We start from the raw sequence: 17633 nt of genomic DNA on the forward strand, positions 1-17633 counted from the left end.
AAACAGCTACCTACGCAGCATGTTCATGTCGTTCCTAAATGAGCTTTTATCTCTCTCCCCTCACCACAAATCAGATTCTTCTGAGGAGTTCCCAGGACATTATCCTTTCCCCTGTGTAATAACTTCACAAGCTCCAGCTGTTTTTATTCTCAGAAGGTTTACTCCCTGATATACAGCTTCCAACCCCCTTCGTAAGTGCAGGTCCTAAATGAGCTTTTTTCTCTGTTCCCTCACCACAATCCAGATTCTTTTGGGGAGTTACCAGTACAGTAACCATACCAGGAAGTACTTAATTCATTAAGCTACTGCTTTTCTTAATCTCAGTGGAGATATTTACTGATAAACAGCTACCTACGCAGCATGTTTATGTCGTTCCTTAATGAGCTTTTATCTCTCTCCCCTCACCACAAATCAGATTCTTCTGAGGAGTTCCCAGGACATTATCCTTTCCCCTGTGTAATAACTTCACAAGCTCCAGCTGTTTTTATTCTCAGATGGTTTACTCCCTGATATACTGCTGCCTACCCCCTTCGTAATTGCAGGTTCTAAATGAGCTTTTTTTCTGTTCCCTCACCACAATCCAGATTCTTTTGGGGAGTTACCAGTACAGTAACCATACTAGGAAGTACTTAATTTATTAAGCTACTGCTTTTCTTAATCTCAGTGGAGATATTTACTGAAAACAGCTACCTACGCAGCATGTCCATGTCGTTCCTTAATGAGCTTTTATCTCTCTCCCCTCACCACAAATCAGATTCTTCGGAGGAGTTCCCAGTACATTATCCTCTCCCCTGAGTAATTACCTTAACAAGCTCCTGCTGTTTTTATTCTCAGAAGGTTTACTCCCTGATATACAGCTGCCTACCCACTTCGTAAGTGCAAGTCCTAAATGAGCTTTTTTCTCTGTTCCCTCACCACAATCCAGACTCTTTTGGGGAGTTACCAGTACAGTAACCATACCAGGAAGTACTTAATTTATTAAGCTACTGCTTTTCTTAATCTCAGTGGAGATATTTACTGATAAACAGCTACCTACGCAGCATGTTCATGTCGTTCCTAAATGAGCTTTTATCTCTCTCCCCTCACCACAAATCAGATTCTTCTGAGAAGTTCCCAGTACATTATCCTTTCCCTTGTGCAATTACCTTAACAAGCTCCAGCTGTTTTTATTCTCAGAAGGTTTACTCCCTGATATACAGCTGCCTACCCCTTTCGTAAGTGCAGGTCCTAAATGAGCTTTTTTCTCTGTTCCCTCACTGTTGGAGAATTAAAGTCTCCAACCAGTGGAAAAATTTAGCCCAGGCACGGTTACTCTGATGCCTCATAAGCACACTAATAGGCCCTTGGGAACACATTCCAGAAAGGAGTTTCTGGTGTTTGTGGGCCAAAGGAAGCCACCAGTTGTTGTGAGAATCTCCTTTTTCCCCCTACTTAGCAAGTCTCCCTGAGGAGACTTGCTAGACCAGCTGCCTTTAGTGTTAGATTCTCTCTGTAAACAGGAAAGTCTCCTCACTAGATTCTCACTGTAAACAGGAAAGTCTCCTCACTATTATTTCACAAGTATTTGGAGAAGTCAAGATTGATGTTATCTAGCCTTAAGGAGATAGTAGCTAGGAGATAATTAGTTCTACCTCGGTTGTATACAGTTCCTTGTTTTGATATCAATAATCTTTGTAGTCACTACCTCCTGTTATTAGAAAGGCATTTGTATCAAGTTCCTGCCCTCACAGTAGGAAATTTCCTCCACTTCTGTATTTGAGACAAATGTCATGCTGTATTGATCTTTTACCCTGTAATTGTAAAATTGGTTTCTAACCCTATATAAACCCTGGCCCTCTTGGAATAAAGTATGCATTGGTTCACTCGCCTTGCATCCCCCGTGTCCTGATTTCGACTGCAGTTACCCAGGTTAAACACCTCACCACAATCCAGATTCTTTAGGGGAGTTACCAGTACAGAAACCATACCAGGAAGTAATTAATTTATTAAGCTACTGTTTTCTTAATCTCATTGGAGATATTTACTGATAAACAGCTACCTACGCAGCATGTTCATGTCGTTCCTAAATGAGCTTTTATCTCTCTCCGCTCACCACAGTTCAGATTCTTCTGAGGAGTTCCCAGTACATTATCCTTTCCCCTGTGTAATTACCTTAACAAGCTCCAGCTGTTTTTATTCTCAGAAGGTTTACTCCCTGATATACAGCTGCCTACCCCCTTCGTAAGTGCAGGTCCTAAATGAGCTTTTTTCTCTATTCCCTCACCACAATCCAGATTCTTTTGAGGAGTTACCAGTACAGTAACCATACCAGGAAGTACTTAATTTATTAAGCTACTGCTTTTCTTAATCTCAGTGGAGATATTTACTGATAAACAGCTACCTACGCAGCATGTTCATGTCGTTCCTAAATGAGCTTTTATCTCTCTCCCCTCACCACAAATCAGATTCTTCTGAGGAGTTCCCAGTACATTATCTTTTCCCCTGTGTAATTCCCTTAACAAGGTCCAGCTGTTTTTATTCTCAGAAGGTTTACTCCCTGATATACAGCTGCCTACCCCCTTCGTAAGTGCAGGTCCTAAATCAGCTTTTTTCTCTATTCCCTCACCACAATCCAGATTCTTTTGGGGAGTTACAAGTACAGTAACCATACCAGGAAGTACTTAATTTATTAAGCTACTGCTTTTCTTAATCTCAGTGGAGATATTTACTGATAAACAGCTACCTACGTAGCATGTTCATGTCGTTCCTAAATGAGCTTTTATCTCTCTCCCCTCACCACAAATCAGATTCTTCTGAGGAGTTCCCAGTACATTATCCTTTCCCCTGTGTAATTACCTTAACAAGCTCCAGCTGTTTTTATTCTCAGAAGGTTTACTCCCTGATATACAGCTGCCTACCCCCTTCGTAAGTGCAGGTCCTAAATTAGATTTTTTCTCTGTTCCCTCACCACAATCCAGATTTTTAGGGGAGTTACCAGTACAGTAACCATACCAGGAAGTACTTAATTTATTAAGATACTGCTTTTCTTAATCTCAGTGGAGATATTTACTGATAAACAGCTACCTACGCAGCATGTTCATGTCGTTCCTAAATGAGCTTTTATCTCTCTCCCCTAACCACAAATCAGATTCTTCTGAGGAGTTCCCAGTACATTATCCTTTCACCTGTGTAATTACCTTAACAAGCTCCAGCTGTTTTTATTCTCAGAAGGTTTACTCCCTGATATACAGCTGCCTACCCACTTCGTAAGTGCAGGTCCTAAATGAGCTTTTTTCTCTGTTCCCTCACCACAATCCAGATTCTTTTGGGGAGTTACCAGTACAGTAACCATACCAGGAAGTACTTAATTTATTAAGCTACTGCTTTTCTTAATCTCAGTGGAGATATTTACTGATAAACAGGTACTTACGCAACATGTTCATGTCATTCCCAAATGAGCTTTTATCTCTCTCCCCTCAACACACATCAGATTCTTCTGAGGAGTTTCCAGTACATTATCCTTTCCCCTGTGTAATTACTTAAAAAGCTCCAGCTGTTTTTATTCTCAGAAGGTTTGCTCCCTGATATACAGCTGCCTACCCCCATCGTAAGTGCAGGTCCCAAATGAGAATTTTTCTCTGTTCCCTCACCATAATCCAGATTCTTTTGGGGAGTTACCAGTACAGTAACCATAATAGGAAGTACTTAATTTATTAAGCTACTGCTTTTCTTAATCTCAGTGGAGATATTTACTGATAAACAGCTACCTACGCAGCATGTTCATGTCGTTCCTAAATGAGCTTTTATCTCTCTCCCCTCACCACAAATCAGATTCTTCTGAGGAGTTCCCAGTACATTATCCTTTCCCCTGTGTAATTACCTTAACAAGCTCCAGCTGTTTTTATTCTCAGAAGGTTTACTCCCTGATATACAGCTGCCTACCCCCTTCGTAAGTGCAGGTCCTAAATGAGCATTTTTCTCTGTTCCCTCACCACAATCCAGATTCTTTTGGGGAGTTACCAGTACAGTAACCATACAAGGAAGTACTTAATTTATTAAGCTACTGCTTTTCTTAATCTCAGTGGAGATATTTACTGATAAACAGCTACCTACCCAGCATGTTCATGTCGTTCCTAAATGAGCTTTTATCTCCTCCACTCACCACAAATCAGATTCTTCTGAGGAGTTCCCAGTACATTATCCTTTCCCCTGTGTAATTACAATAACAAGATCCAGCTGTTTTTATTCTCAGAAGGTTTACTCCCTGATATACACCTGCCTTCCCCCTTCGTAAGTGCAGGTCCTAAATGAGCTTTTTTCTCTGTTCCCTCACCACAATCCAGATTCTTTTGGGGAGTTACCAGTACAGTAACCATACCAGGAAGTACTTAATTTATTAAGCTACTGCTTTTCTGAATCTCAGTGGAGATATTTACTGATAAACAGCTACGTACGCAGCATGTTCATGTCGTTCCTAAATGAGCTTTTATCTCTCTCCCCTCACCACAAATCAGATTCTTCTGAGGAGTTCCCAGTACATTATCCTTTCCCCTGTGTAATTACAATAACAACTCCAGCTGTTTTTATTCTCAGAAGGTTTACTCCCTGATATACAGCTGCCTTCCCCCTTCGTAAGTGCAGGTCCTAAATGAGCTTTTTTCTCTGTTCCCTCGCCACAATCCAGATTCTTTTGGGGAGTTACCAGTACAGTAACCATACCAGGAAGTACTTAATTTATTAAGCTACTGCTTTTCTTAATCTCAGTGGAGATATTTACTCATAAACAGCTATCTAAGCAGCATGTTCATGTCGTTCCTAAATGAGCTTTTATCTCTCTCCCCTCACCACAAATCAGATTCTTCTGAGGAGTTCCCAGTACATTATCCTTTCCCCTGTGTAATTACCTTAACTAGCTCCAGCTGTTTTTATTCTCAGAAGGTTTTCTCTCTGATATACAGCTGCCTACCACCTTCGTAAGTGCAGGTCCTAAATGAGCTTTTTTCTCTGTTCCATCACCACAATCCAGATTCTTCTGGGGAGTTACCAGTACAGTAACCATACCAGGAAGTTCTTAATTTATTAAGCTACTGCTTTTCTTAATCTCAGTGGAGATATTTACTGATAAACAGCTACCTACGCAGCATGTTCATGTCATTCCTAAATGAGCTTTCATCTCTCTCCCCTCACCACAAATCAGATTCTTCTGAGGAGTTCCCAGTACATTATCCTTTCCCCTGTGTAATTACCTTAACAAGCTCCAGCTCTTTTTATTCTCAGAAGGTTTACTCCCTGATATACAGCTGCCTACCCCCTTCGTAAGTGCAGGTCCTAAATGAGCTTTTTTCTCTGTTCCCTCACCACAATCCAGATTCTTTTGGGGAGTTACCAGTACAGTAACCATACCAGGAAGTACTTAATTTATTAAGCTACTGCTTTTCTTAATCTCAGTGGAGATATTTACTGATAAACAGCTACCTACGCAGCATGTTCATGTCGTTCCTAAATGAGCTTTTATCTCTCTCCCCTCACCACAATTCAGATTTTTCTGAGGAGTTCCCAGTACATTATCCTTTCCCCTGTGTAATTACCTTAACAATCTCCAGCTGTTTTTATTCTCAGAAGGTTTACTCCCTGGTATACAGCTGCCTACCCCCTTCGTAAGTGCAGGTCCTAAATGAGCTTTTTTCTCTGTTCCCTCACCACAATCCAGATTCTTTTGGGGAGTTACCAGTACAGTAACCATACCAGGAAGTACGTAATTTATTAAGCTACTGCTTTTCTTAATCTCAGTGGAGATATTTACTGATAAACAGCTATCTACGCAGCATGTTCATATCGTTCCTAAATGAGCTTTTATCTCTCTCCCCTCACCACAAATCAGATTCTTCTGAGGAGTTCCCAGTACATTATCCTTTCCCCTGTGTAATTACCTTAACAAGCTCCAGCTGTTTTTATTCTCAGAAGGTTTACTCCCTGATATACAGCTGCCTACCCACTTCGTAAGTGCAAGTCCTAAATGAGCTTTTTCCTCTGTTCCCTCACCACAATCCAGATTCTTTTGGGGAGTTACCAGTACAGTAACCATACCAGGAAGTACTTAATTTATTAAGCTACTGCTTTTCTTAATCTCAGTGGAGATATTTACTGATAAACAGCTACCTACGCAGCATGTTCATGTCGTTCCTAAATGAGCTTTCATCTCTCTCCCCTCACCACAAATCAGATTCTTCTGAGGAGTTCCCAGTACATTATCCTTTCCCCTGTGTAATTACCTTAACAAGCTCCAGCTGTTTTTATTCTCAGAAGGTTTACTCCCTGATATACTGCTGCCTACCCCCTTCGTAAGTGCAGGGCCTAAATGAGCTTTTTTCTCTGTTCCCTCACCACAATCCAGATTCTTTTGGGGAGTTATCAGTAGAGTAACCATACCAGGAAGTACTTAATTTATTAAGCTACTGCTTTTCTTAATCTCAGTGGAGATATTTAGTGATAAACAGCTACGTACGCAGCATGTTCATGTCGTTCCTAAATGAGCTTTTATCTCTCTCCCCTCACCATAAATCAGATTCTCCTGAGGAGTTCCCAGTACATTATCCTTTCCCCTGTGTAATTACCTTAACAAGATCCAGCTGTTTTTATTCTCAGAACATTTACTCCCTGATATACAGCTGCCTACCCCCTTCGTAAGTGCAGGTCCTAAATGAGCTTTTTTCTCTGTTCCCTCACCACAATCCAGATTCTTTTGGGGAGTTACCAGTACAGTAACCATACCAGGAAGTACTTAATTTATTAAGCTACTGCTTTTCTTAATCTCAGTGGAGATATTTACTGATAAACAGCTACCTACGCAGTATGTTCATGTCGTTTCTAAATGAGCTTTTATCTCTCTCCCCTCACCACAAATCAGATTCTTCTGAGAAGTAACCAGCACATTATCCTTTCCCCTGTGCAATTACCTTAACAAGCTCCAGCTGTTTTTATTCTCAGAAGTTTTACTCCCTGATATACAGCTGCATAAACACTTCGTAAGTGCAGGTCCTAAATGAGCTTTTTTCTCTGTTCCCTCACCACAATCCAGATTCTTTTGGGGAGTTACAAGTAGAGTAACCATACCAGGAAGTACTTAATTTCTTAAGGTACTGCGTTTCTTAATCTCAGTGGAGATATTTACTGATAAACAGCTACCTACGCAGCATGTTCATATCCTTCCTAAATGAGCTTTTATCTCTCTCCCCTCACCACAAATCAGATTCTTCTGAGTAGTTACCAGTACATTATCCTTTCCCCTGTGTAATTACCTTAACAAGCTCCAGCTGTTTTTATTCTCAGAAGGTTTACTCCCTGATATACAGCTGCCTACCTCCTTCGTAAGTGCAGGTCCTAAATGAGCTTTTTCCTCTGTTCCCTCACCACAATCCAGATTCTTTTGGGGAGTTACCAGTACAGTAACCATACCAGGAAGTACTTAATTTATTAAGCTGCTGCTTTTCTTAATCTCAGTGGAGATATTTACTGATAAACAGCTACCTGCGCAGCATTTTCATGTCGTTCCTAAATGAGCTTTTATCTCTCTCCCCTCACCACAAATCAGATTCTTTGAGGAGTTCCCAGTACATTATCCTTTCACCTGTGTAATTACCTTAACAAGCTCCAGCTGTTTTTATTCTCAGAAGGTTTACTCCCTGATATACTGCTGCCTACCCCCTTCGTAATTGCAGGTCATAAATGAGCTTTTTTCTCTGTTCTCTCACCACAATCCAGATTCTTTTGGGGAGTTACCAGTAGAGTAACCATACCAGGAAGTACTTAATTTCTTAAGCTACTGCTTTTCTTAATCTCAGTGGAGATATTTAGTGATAAACAGCTACGTATGCAGCATGTTCATGTCGTTCCTAAATGAGCTTTTATCTCTCTCCCCTCACCACAAATCAGTTTCTTCTGAGGAGTTCATAGTACATTATCCTTTCTCCTGTGTAATTACCTTAACAAGATCCAGCTGTTTTTATTCTCAGAAGGTTTACTCCCTGATATACAGCTGCCTGCCCCCTTCGTAAGTGCAGGTCCTAAATGAGCTTTTTTGTCTGTTCCCTCACCACAATCCAGATTCTTTTGGGGAGTTACCAGTACAGTATCCATACCAGGAAGTACTTAATTTATTAAGCTACTGCTTTTCTTAATCTCAGTGGAGATATTTACTGATAAACAGCTACGTATGCAGCATGTTCATGTCGTTCCTAAATGAGCTTTTATCTCTCTCCCCTCACAACAAATCAGATTCTTCTGAGGAGTTCCCAGTACATTATCCTTTCCCCTGTGTAATTACCTTAACAAGCTCCAGCTGTTTTTATTCTCAGAATCGATACTCCCTGATATACAGCTGCCTACCCCCTTCGTAAGTGCAGCTCATAAATGAGCTTTTTTCTCTGTTCCCTCACCACAATCCAGATTCTTTTGGGGAGTTACCAGTACAGTAACCATACCAGGAAGTACTTAATTTATTAAGCTACTGCTTTTCTTAATCTCAGTGGAGATATGTACTGATAAACAGCTACCTACGCAGCAAGTTCATGTCGTTCCTAAATGAGCTTTTTTCTCTGTTCCCTCACCACAATCCAGATTCTTTTGGGGAGTTTCCAGTACAGTAACCATACCAGGAAGTACTTAATTTATTAAGCTACTGCGTTTCTTAATCTCAGTGGAGATATTTACTGATAAACAGCTACGTATGCAGCATGTTCATGTCGTTCCTAAATGAGCTTTTATCTCCCTCCCCTCACCACAAATCAGATTCTTCTGAGGAGTTCCCAGTACATTATCCTTTCCCCTGTGTAATTACCTTAAAAAGCTCCAGCTGTTTTTATTCTCATAATGTTTACTCCCTGATATACAGCTGCCTAGCCCCTTCGTAAGTGCAGGTCCTATATGAGCTTTTTTCTCTGTTCCCTCACCACAATCCAGATTGTTTTGGGGAGTTACTAGTACAGTAACCATACCAGGAAGTACTTAATTTATTAAGCTACTGCTTTTCTTAATCTCAGTGGAGATATTTACTGATAAACAGCTACCTACGCAGCATGTTCATGTCGTTCCTAAATGAGCTTTTATCTCTCTCCCCTCACCAAAAATCAGATTCTTCTGAGGAGTTCCCAGTACATTAGCCTTTCCCCTGTGTAATTACCTTAACAAGTTCCAGGTGTTTTTATTCTCAGAAGGTTTACTCCCTGATATACAGCTGCCTACCCCCTTCGTAAGTGCAGGTCCTAAATGAGCTTTTTTCTCTGTTCCCTCACCACAATCCAGATTCTTTTCGGGAGTTACCAGTACAGTAACCATACCAGGAAGTACTTAATTTATTAAGCTACTGCTTTTCTTAATCTCAGTGGAGATATTTACTGACAAACAGCTACCTACGCAGCATGTTCATGTCGTTCCTAAATGAGCTGTTATCTCTCTTCCCTCACCACAAATCAGATTCTTCTAACTAGTTCCCAGTATTTTATCCTTTCACCTGTGTAATTACCTTAACAAGCTCCAGCAGTTTTTATTCTCAGAAGGTTTGCTCCCTGATATACAGGTGCCTAACCCTTCGTAAGTGGAGGTCTTAAATCAGCTTTTTTCTCTGTTCCCTCACCACAATCCAGATTCTTTGGGGAGTTACCAGTACAGTAACCATACCAGGAAGTACTTAATTTATTAAGCTACTGCTTTTCTTAATCTCAGTGGAGATATTTACTTATAAACAGGTACGTACGCAGCATGTTCATGTCGTTCCTAAATGAGCTTTTATCTCTCTCTCCCTCACCACAAATCAGATTCTTCTGAGGAGTTCCCAGTACATTATCCTTTCCCCTGTGTAATTACCTTAACAAGCTCCAGCTGTTTTTATTCTCAGAAGGTTTACTTCCTGATATACAGCTGCCTACCCCCTTCGTAAGTGCAGGTCCTAAATGAGCTTTTTTCTCTGTTCCCTCACCACGATCCAGATTCTTTTGGGGAGTTACCAGTACAGTAACCATACCAGGAAGTACTTAATTTATTAAGCTACTGCTTTTCTTAATCTCAGTGGAGATATTTACTGATAAACAGCTACCTGCGCAGCATGTTCATGTCGTTCCTAAATGAGCTTTTATCTCTCTCCCCTCACCACAAATCAGATTCTTCTGAGGAGTTCCCAGTACATAATCCTTTCCCCTGTGTAATTACCTTAACAATCTCCAGCTTTTTTTATTCTCAGAAGGTTTACTCCCTGATATACACCAGCCTACCCCCTTCGTAAGTGCAGGTCCTAAATGAGCTTTTTTCTCTGTTCCCTCAAGACAATCCAGATTCTTTTGGGGAGTTACCAGTACAGTAACCATACGAGGAAGTACTTAATTTATTAAGCTACTGCTTTTCTTAATCTCAGTGGAGACATTTACTGATAAACAGCTACCTACGCAGCATGTTCATGTCGTTCCTAAATGAGCTTTTATCTCTCTCCCCTCACCACAAATCAGATTCTTCTGAGGAGTTCCCAGTACATTATCCTTTCCCCTGTGTAATTACCTTAACAAGCTCCAGCTGTTTTTATTCTCAGAAGGTTTACTCCCTGATATACAGCTGCCTACCCCCTTCGTAAGTGCAGGTCCTAAATGAGCTTTTTTCTCTGTTCCCTCACCACAATCCAGATTTTTTGGGGAGTTACCAGTAGAGTAACCATACCAGGAATTACTTAATTTATTAAGCTACTGCTTTTCTTAATCTCAGTGGAGATATTTACTGATAAACTGCTACCTACGCAGCATGTTCATTTCGTTCCTAAATGAGCTTTTATCACTCTCCCCTCACCACAAATCAGATTCTTGTGAGTAGTTCCCAGTACATTATCCTTTCCCCTGTGTAATTACCTTAACAAGCTCCAGCTGTTTTTATTCTCAGAAATTTTACTCCCTGATATACAGCTGCCTACCCCCTTCGTAAGTGCAGGTTCTAAATGAGCTTTTTTCTCTGTTCCCTCACCACAATCCAGATTCTTTTGGGGAGTTACCAGTCCAGTATCCATACCAGGAAGTACTTAATTTATTAAGCTACTGCGTTTCTTAATCTCAGTCGAGATATTTACTGATAAACAGCTACGTATGCAGCATGTTCATGTCGTTCCTAAATGAGCTTTTATCTCCCTCCCCTCACCACAAATCAGATTCTTCTGAGGAGTTCCCAGTACATTATCCTTTCCCCTGTGTAATTACCTTAACAAGCTCCAGCTGATTTTATTCTCAGAAGCGATACTCCCTGATATACAGCTGCCTAACCCCTTCGTAATTGCAGGTCCTAAATGAGCTTTTTTCTCTGTTCCCTCACCACAATCCAGATTCTTTTGGGGAGTTACCAGTACAGTAACTATACCAGGAAGTACTTAATTTATTAAGCTACTGCTTTTCTTATTCTGAGTGGAGATATTTACTGATAAACAGCTACCTACGCAGCATGTTCATGTCATTCCTAAATGAGCTTTTTTCTCTGTTCCCTCACCACAATCCAGAATCTTTTGTGGAGTTAACAGTACAGTATCCATACCAGGAAATACTTAATTTATTAAGCTACTGCTTTTCTTAATCTCAGTGGAGATATTTACTGATAAACCGCTACGTATGCAGCATGTTCATGTCGTTCCAAAATGAGGTTTTATCTCTCTCCCCTCACCACAAATCAGATTCTTCTGAGGAGTTCCCAGTACATTATCCTTTCCCCTGTGTAATTAACTTAACAAGCTCCAGCTGTTTTTATTCTCTGAATCGATTCTCCCTGATATATAGCTGCTTTCCCCCTTCGTAAGTGCAGCTCATAAATGAGCTTTTTTCTCTGTTCCCTCACCACAATCCAGATTCTTTTGGTGAGTTACCAGTACAGCAACCATACCAGGAAGTACTTAATTTATTAAGCTACTGCTTTTCTTAATCTCAGTGGAGATATTTACTGATAAACAGCTACCTACGCAGCATGTACATGTCGTTCCTAAATGAGCTTTTATCTCTCTCCCCTCACCACAAATCAGATTCTTCTGAGGAGTTCCCAGTACATTATCCTTTCCCGTGTGTAATTACCTTAACAAGCTCCAGCTGTTTTTATTCTCAGAAGGTTTACTCCCTGATATACACCTTCCTACCCCATTCGTAAGTGCCGGTCCTAAATTAGCTTTTTTCTCTGTTCACTCACCACAATCCAGATTCTTTTGGGGAGTGAGCAGTACAGTAACCATACCAGGAAGTACTTAATTTATTAAGCTACTGCTTTTCTTAATCTCAGTGGAGATATTTACTGATAAACAGCTACCTACGCAGCATGTTCATGTCGTTCCTAAATGAGCTTTTATCTCTCTCCCCTCACCACAAATCAGATTCTTCTGAGGAGTTCCCAGTACATTATCCTTTCCCCTGTGTAATTACCTTAACAATCTCCAGCTGTTTTTATTCTCAGAAGGTTTACTCCCTTATATACAGCTGCCTACCCCCTTCGTAAGTGCAGGTCCTAAATGAGCTTTTTTCTCTGTTCCCTCACCACAATCCAGATTCTTTTGGGGAGTTACCAGTACAGTAACCATACCAGGAAGTACTTAATTTATTAAGCTACTGCTTTTCTTAATCTCAGTGGAGATATTTACTGATAAACAGCTACGTACGCAGTATGTTCTTGTCGTTCCTAAATGAGCTTTTATCTCTCTCCCCTCACCACAAATCAGATTCTTCTTAGGATTTCCCAGTACATTATCCTTTCCCCTGTGTAATTACCTTAACAAGCTCCAGCTGTTTTTATTCTCAGAAGGTTTATTCTCTGATATACACCTGCATACCCCCTTCGTAAGTGCAGGTCCTAAAAGAGCTTTTTTCTCTGTTCCCTCACCACAATCCAGATTCCTTTGGGGAGTTACCAGTACAGTAACCATACCAGGAAGTACTTAATTTATTAAGCTACTGCTTTTCTTAATCTCAGTGGAGATATTTACTGATAAACAGCTACCTATGCAGCATGTTCATGTCGTTCCTACATGAGTTATTATCTCTCTCTCCTCACCACAAATCAGATTCTTCTGAGGAGTTCCCAGTACATTATCCTTTCCCCTGTGTAATTACCTTAACAAGCTCCAGTTGTTTTTATTCTTAGAAGGTTTACTCCCTGATATACAACTGCCTACCCCCTTCGTAAGTGCAGGTCCTAAATGATCTTTTTTCTCTGTTCCCTCACCACAATCCAGATTCTTTTGGGGAGTTACCAGTACAGTAACCATACCAGGAAGTACTTAATTTATTAAGCTACTGCTTTGCTTAATCTCAGTGGAGATACTTACTGATAAACAGCTACCTAAGCAGCATGTTCATGTCGTTCCTAAATGAGCTTTTATCTCTCTTCCCTCACCACAAATCAGATTATTCTGAGGAGTTCCCAGTACATTATCCTTTCCCCTGTGTAATTACCTTAACAAGCTCCAGCTGTTTTTATTCTCAGAAGGTTTACTACCTGATATACAGCTGCCTACCCCCTTCGTAAGTGCAGGTCCTAATGAGCTTTTTTCTCTGTTTCCTCACCATAATCCAGATTCTTTTGGGGAGTTACCAGTACAGTAACCATAACAGGAAGTACTTAATTTATTAAGCTACTGCTTTTCTTAATCTCAATGGAGATATTTACTGAAAAAACAGCTACCTACGCAGCATGGTCATGTCGTTCCTAAATGGGCTTTTATCTCTCTCCCCTCACCACAAATCAGATTCTTCTGAGGAGTTCCCAGTATATTATCCTTTCCCCTGTGTAATTACCTTAACAAGCTATAGCTGTTTTTATTCTCAGAAGGTTTACTCCCTGATATACAGCTGTCTACCCCTTCGTAAGTGCAGGTCCTAAATGAGCTTTTTTCTCTGTCCCCTCACCACAATCCAGATTCTTTGGGGGAAGTTACCAGTACAGTAACCATACCAGGAATTACTTAATTTATTAAGCTACTGATTTTCTTAATCTCAGTGGAGATATTTACTGATAAACAGCTACCTACGCAGCATGTTCATTTCGTTCCTAAATGAGCTTTTATCTCTCTACCCTCACCACAAATCAGATTCTTCTGAGGAGTTCCAGTACATTATCCTTTCCCCTGTGTAATTACCTTAACAAGCTCCAGATGTTTTTATTCTCAGAAGGTTTACTCCCTGATATACAGTTGCCTACCCCCTTCGTAAGTGCAGGTCCTAAATGAGCTTTTTTCTCTGTTCCCTCACCACAATCCAGATTCTTTTGGGGAGTTACCAGTAAAGTAACCATACCAGATAGTACTTAATTTATTAAGCTACTGCTTTTCTTAATCTCAGTAGAGATATTTACTGATAAACAGCTACGTACGCAGCATGTTCATGTCGTTCCTAAATGAGCTTTTATCTCTCTCCCCTCAGCACAAATCAGATTCTTCTGAGGAGTTCCCAGTACATTATCCTTTCCCCTGTGTAATTACCTTAACAAGCTCCAGCTGTTTTTATTCTCAGAAGGTTTACTCCCTGATTATACAGCTGCCTACACCCTTCGTAAGTGCAGTTCCTAAGTGAGCTTTTTTCTCTGTTCCCTCACCACAATCCAGATTCCTTTGGGGAGTTACCAGTACAGTAACCATACCAGGAAGTACTTAATTTATTAAGCTACTGCTTTTCTTAATCTCAGTGGAGATATTTACTGATAAACAGCTACCTACGCAGCATGTTCATGTCGTTCCTAAATGAGCATTTATCTCTCTCCCCTCACCACAAATCAGACTCTTCTGAGGTAGTTCCCAGTACATTATCCTTTCCTCTGTGTAATTACCTTAACAAGCTCCAGCTGTTTTTATTCTCAGAAGGTTTACTCCCTGATATACAGCTGCCTACCCCCCTTCGTAAGTTTAGGTCCTAAATGAGCTTTTTCCTCTGTTCCCTCACCACAATCCAGATTCTTTTGGGGAGTTACCAGTACAGTAACCATACCAGGAAGTACTTAATTTATTAAGCTACTGCTTTTCTTAATCTCAGTGGAGATATTTACTGATAAACAGCTACCTACGCAGCATGTTCATGTCGTTCCTAAATGAGCTTTTTTCTCTGTTCCCTCACCACAAATCCAGATTCTTTTGGGGGAGTTACCAGTACAGTATCCATACCAGGAAGTACTTAATTTATTAAGCTACTGCTTTTCTTAATCTCAGCGGAGATATATACTCATAAACAGCTACCTACGCAGCATGTTCATGTCGTTCCTAAATGAGCTTTTTTCTCTGTTCCCTCACCATAATCCAGATTCTTTTGGGGAGTTACCAGTACAGTAACCATACCAGGAAGTACTTAATTTATTAAGCTACTGCTTTTCTTAATCTCAGTGGAGATATTTACTGATAAACAGCTACGTACGCAGCGTGTTCATGTCGTTCCTAAATGAGCTTTTATCTCTCTCCCCTCATCACAAATCAGATTCTTCTGAGGAGTTCCCAGTACATTATCCTTTCCCTTGTGGAATTACCTTAACAAGCTCCAGCTGTTTTTATTCTCAGAAGGTTTACTCCCTGATATAAAACTGCCTACCCCATTTGTTAAGTGCAGGTCCTAAATGAGCTTTTTTCCCTGTTCCCTCACCACAATCCAGATTCTATTGGGGAGTTACCAGTACAGTAACCATACCAGGAAGTACGTAATTTATTAAGCTACTGCTTTTCCTAATCTGAGTGGAGATATTTACTGATAAACAGCTACCTACGCAGCATGTTCCTGTCGTTCCTAAATGAGCTTTTATCTCTCCCCTCACCACAAATCAGATTCTTCTGAGGAGTTCCCAGTACATTATCCTTTCCCCTGTGGAATTACTTAACAAGCTCCACCTGTTTTTATTCTCAGAAGCGATACTCTCTGATATACAGTGCCTACCCCCTTCGTAATTGCAGGTCCTAAATGAGCTTTTTTCTCTGTTCCCTCACCACAATCCAGATTCTTTTGGGGAGTTACCAGTACAGTAACCATACCAGGAAGTACTTAATTTATTAAGCTACTGCTTTTCTTAAATCAGTAGAGATATTTACTGATAAACAGCTACCTACGCAGCATGTTCATGTCGTTCCTAAATGAGCTTTTATCTCTCTCCCCTCACCACAAATCAGATTCTTCTGAGGAGTTCCCAGTACATTATCCTTTCCCCTGTGTAATTACCTTAACAAGCTCCAGCTGTTTTTATTCTCAGAAGGTTTACTCCCTGACATACAGCTGCCTACCCCCTTCGTAAGTGCAGGTTCTAAATGAGCTTTTTTCTCTGTTCCCTCACCACAATCCAGATTCTTTTGGGGAGTTACCAGTACAGTAACCATACCAGGAAGTACTTAATTTATTAAGCTACTGGTTTTCTTAATCTCAGTGGAGATATTTACTGATAAACAGCTACGTATGAAGCATGATCATGTCGTTCCTAAATGAGCTTTTATCTCTCTCCTCTCACAACAAATCAGATTCTTCTGAGGAGTTCCCAGTACATTATCCGTTCCCCTGTGTAATTACCTTAACAAGCTCCAGCTGTTTTTATTCTCAGAAGGTTTACTCCCTGATATACAGCTGCCTACTCCCTTCGTAAGTGCAGGTCCTAAATGAGATTTTTTCTCTGTTCCCTCACCACAATCCAGATTCTTTTGGGGAGTTACCAGTACAGTAACCATACCAGGAAGTACTTAGTTTATTAATCTACTGCTTTTCTTAATCTCAGTGGAGATATTTACTGATAAACAGCTACCTACGCAGCATGTTCATGTCGTTTCCTAAATGAGCTTTTATCTCTCTCCCCTCACCACAAATCAGATTCTTCTGAGGGGTTCCCAGTAAATTATCCTTTCCCCTGTGTAATTACCTTAACAAGCTGCAGCTGTTTTTTATTCTCAGTAGGTTTACTCCCTGATATACAGCTGCCTACCCCCTTCGTAAGTGCAGGTCTTAAATGAGCTTTTTTCTCTGTTCCCTAACCACAATCCAGATTCTTTTGGGGAGATACCAGTACAGTAACCATACCAGGAAGTACTTAATTTATTAAGCTACTGCTTTTCTTAATCTCAGTGGAGATATTTACTGATAAACAGCTACGTACGCAGCATGTTTCATGTCGTTCCTAAATGAGCTTTATCTCTCTCCCCTCACCACAAATCAGATTCTTCTGAGGAGTTCCCAGTACAATAAGCTCCAGCTGTTTTTATTCTCAGAAGGTTTACTCCCTGATATACAGCTGCCTAACCCCTTCGTAAGTGCAGGTCCTAAATGAGATTATTTCTCTCTTCCCTCACCACAATCCAGATTCTTTTGGGGAGTTACCAGTACAGTAACCATACCAGGAAGTACTTAATTTATTAAGCTACTGCTTTTCTTAATCTCAGTGGAGATATTTACTGATAAACAGCTACCTACGCAGAATGTTCATGTCCTTCCTAAATGAGCTTTAATCTCTCTCCCCTCACCACAAATCAGATTCTTCTGAGGAGTTCCCAGTACATTATCCTTTCTTTCTGTGTAATTACCTTAACAAGCTCCAGCTGTTTTTATTCTCAGAAGGTTTACTCCCTGATATACAGCTGCCTACTCCCTTCGTAAGTGCAGGTCCTAAATGAGATTTTTTTCTCTGTTCCCTCACCACAATCAGAT

Source organism: Perognathus longimembris, unplaced genomic scaffold (assembly GCF_023159225.1).
Source record: "Perognathus longimembris pacificus isolate PPM17 unplaced genomic scaffold, ASM2315922v1 HiC_scaffold_5620, whole genome shotgun sequence".
Taxonomy (NCBI): Eukaryota; Metazoa; Chordata; class Mammalia; order Rodentia; family Heteromyidae; genus Perognathus; species Perognathus longimembris.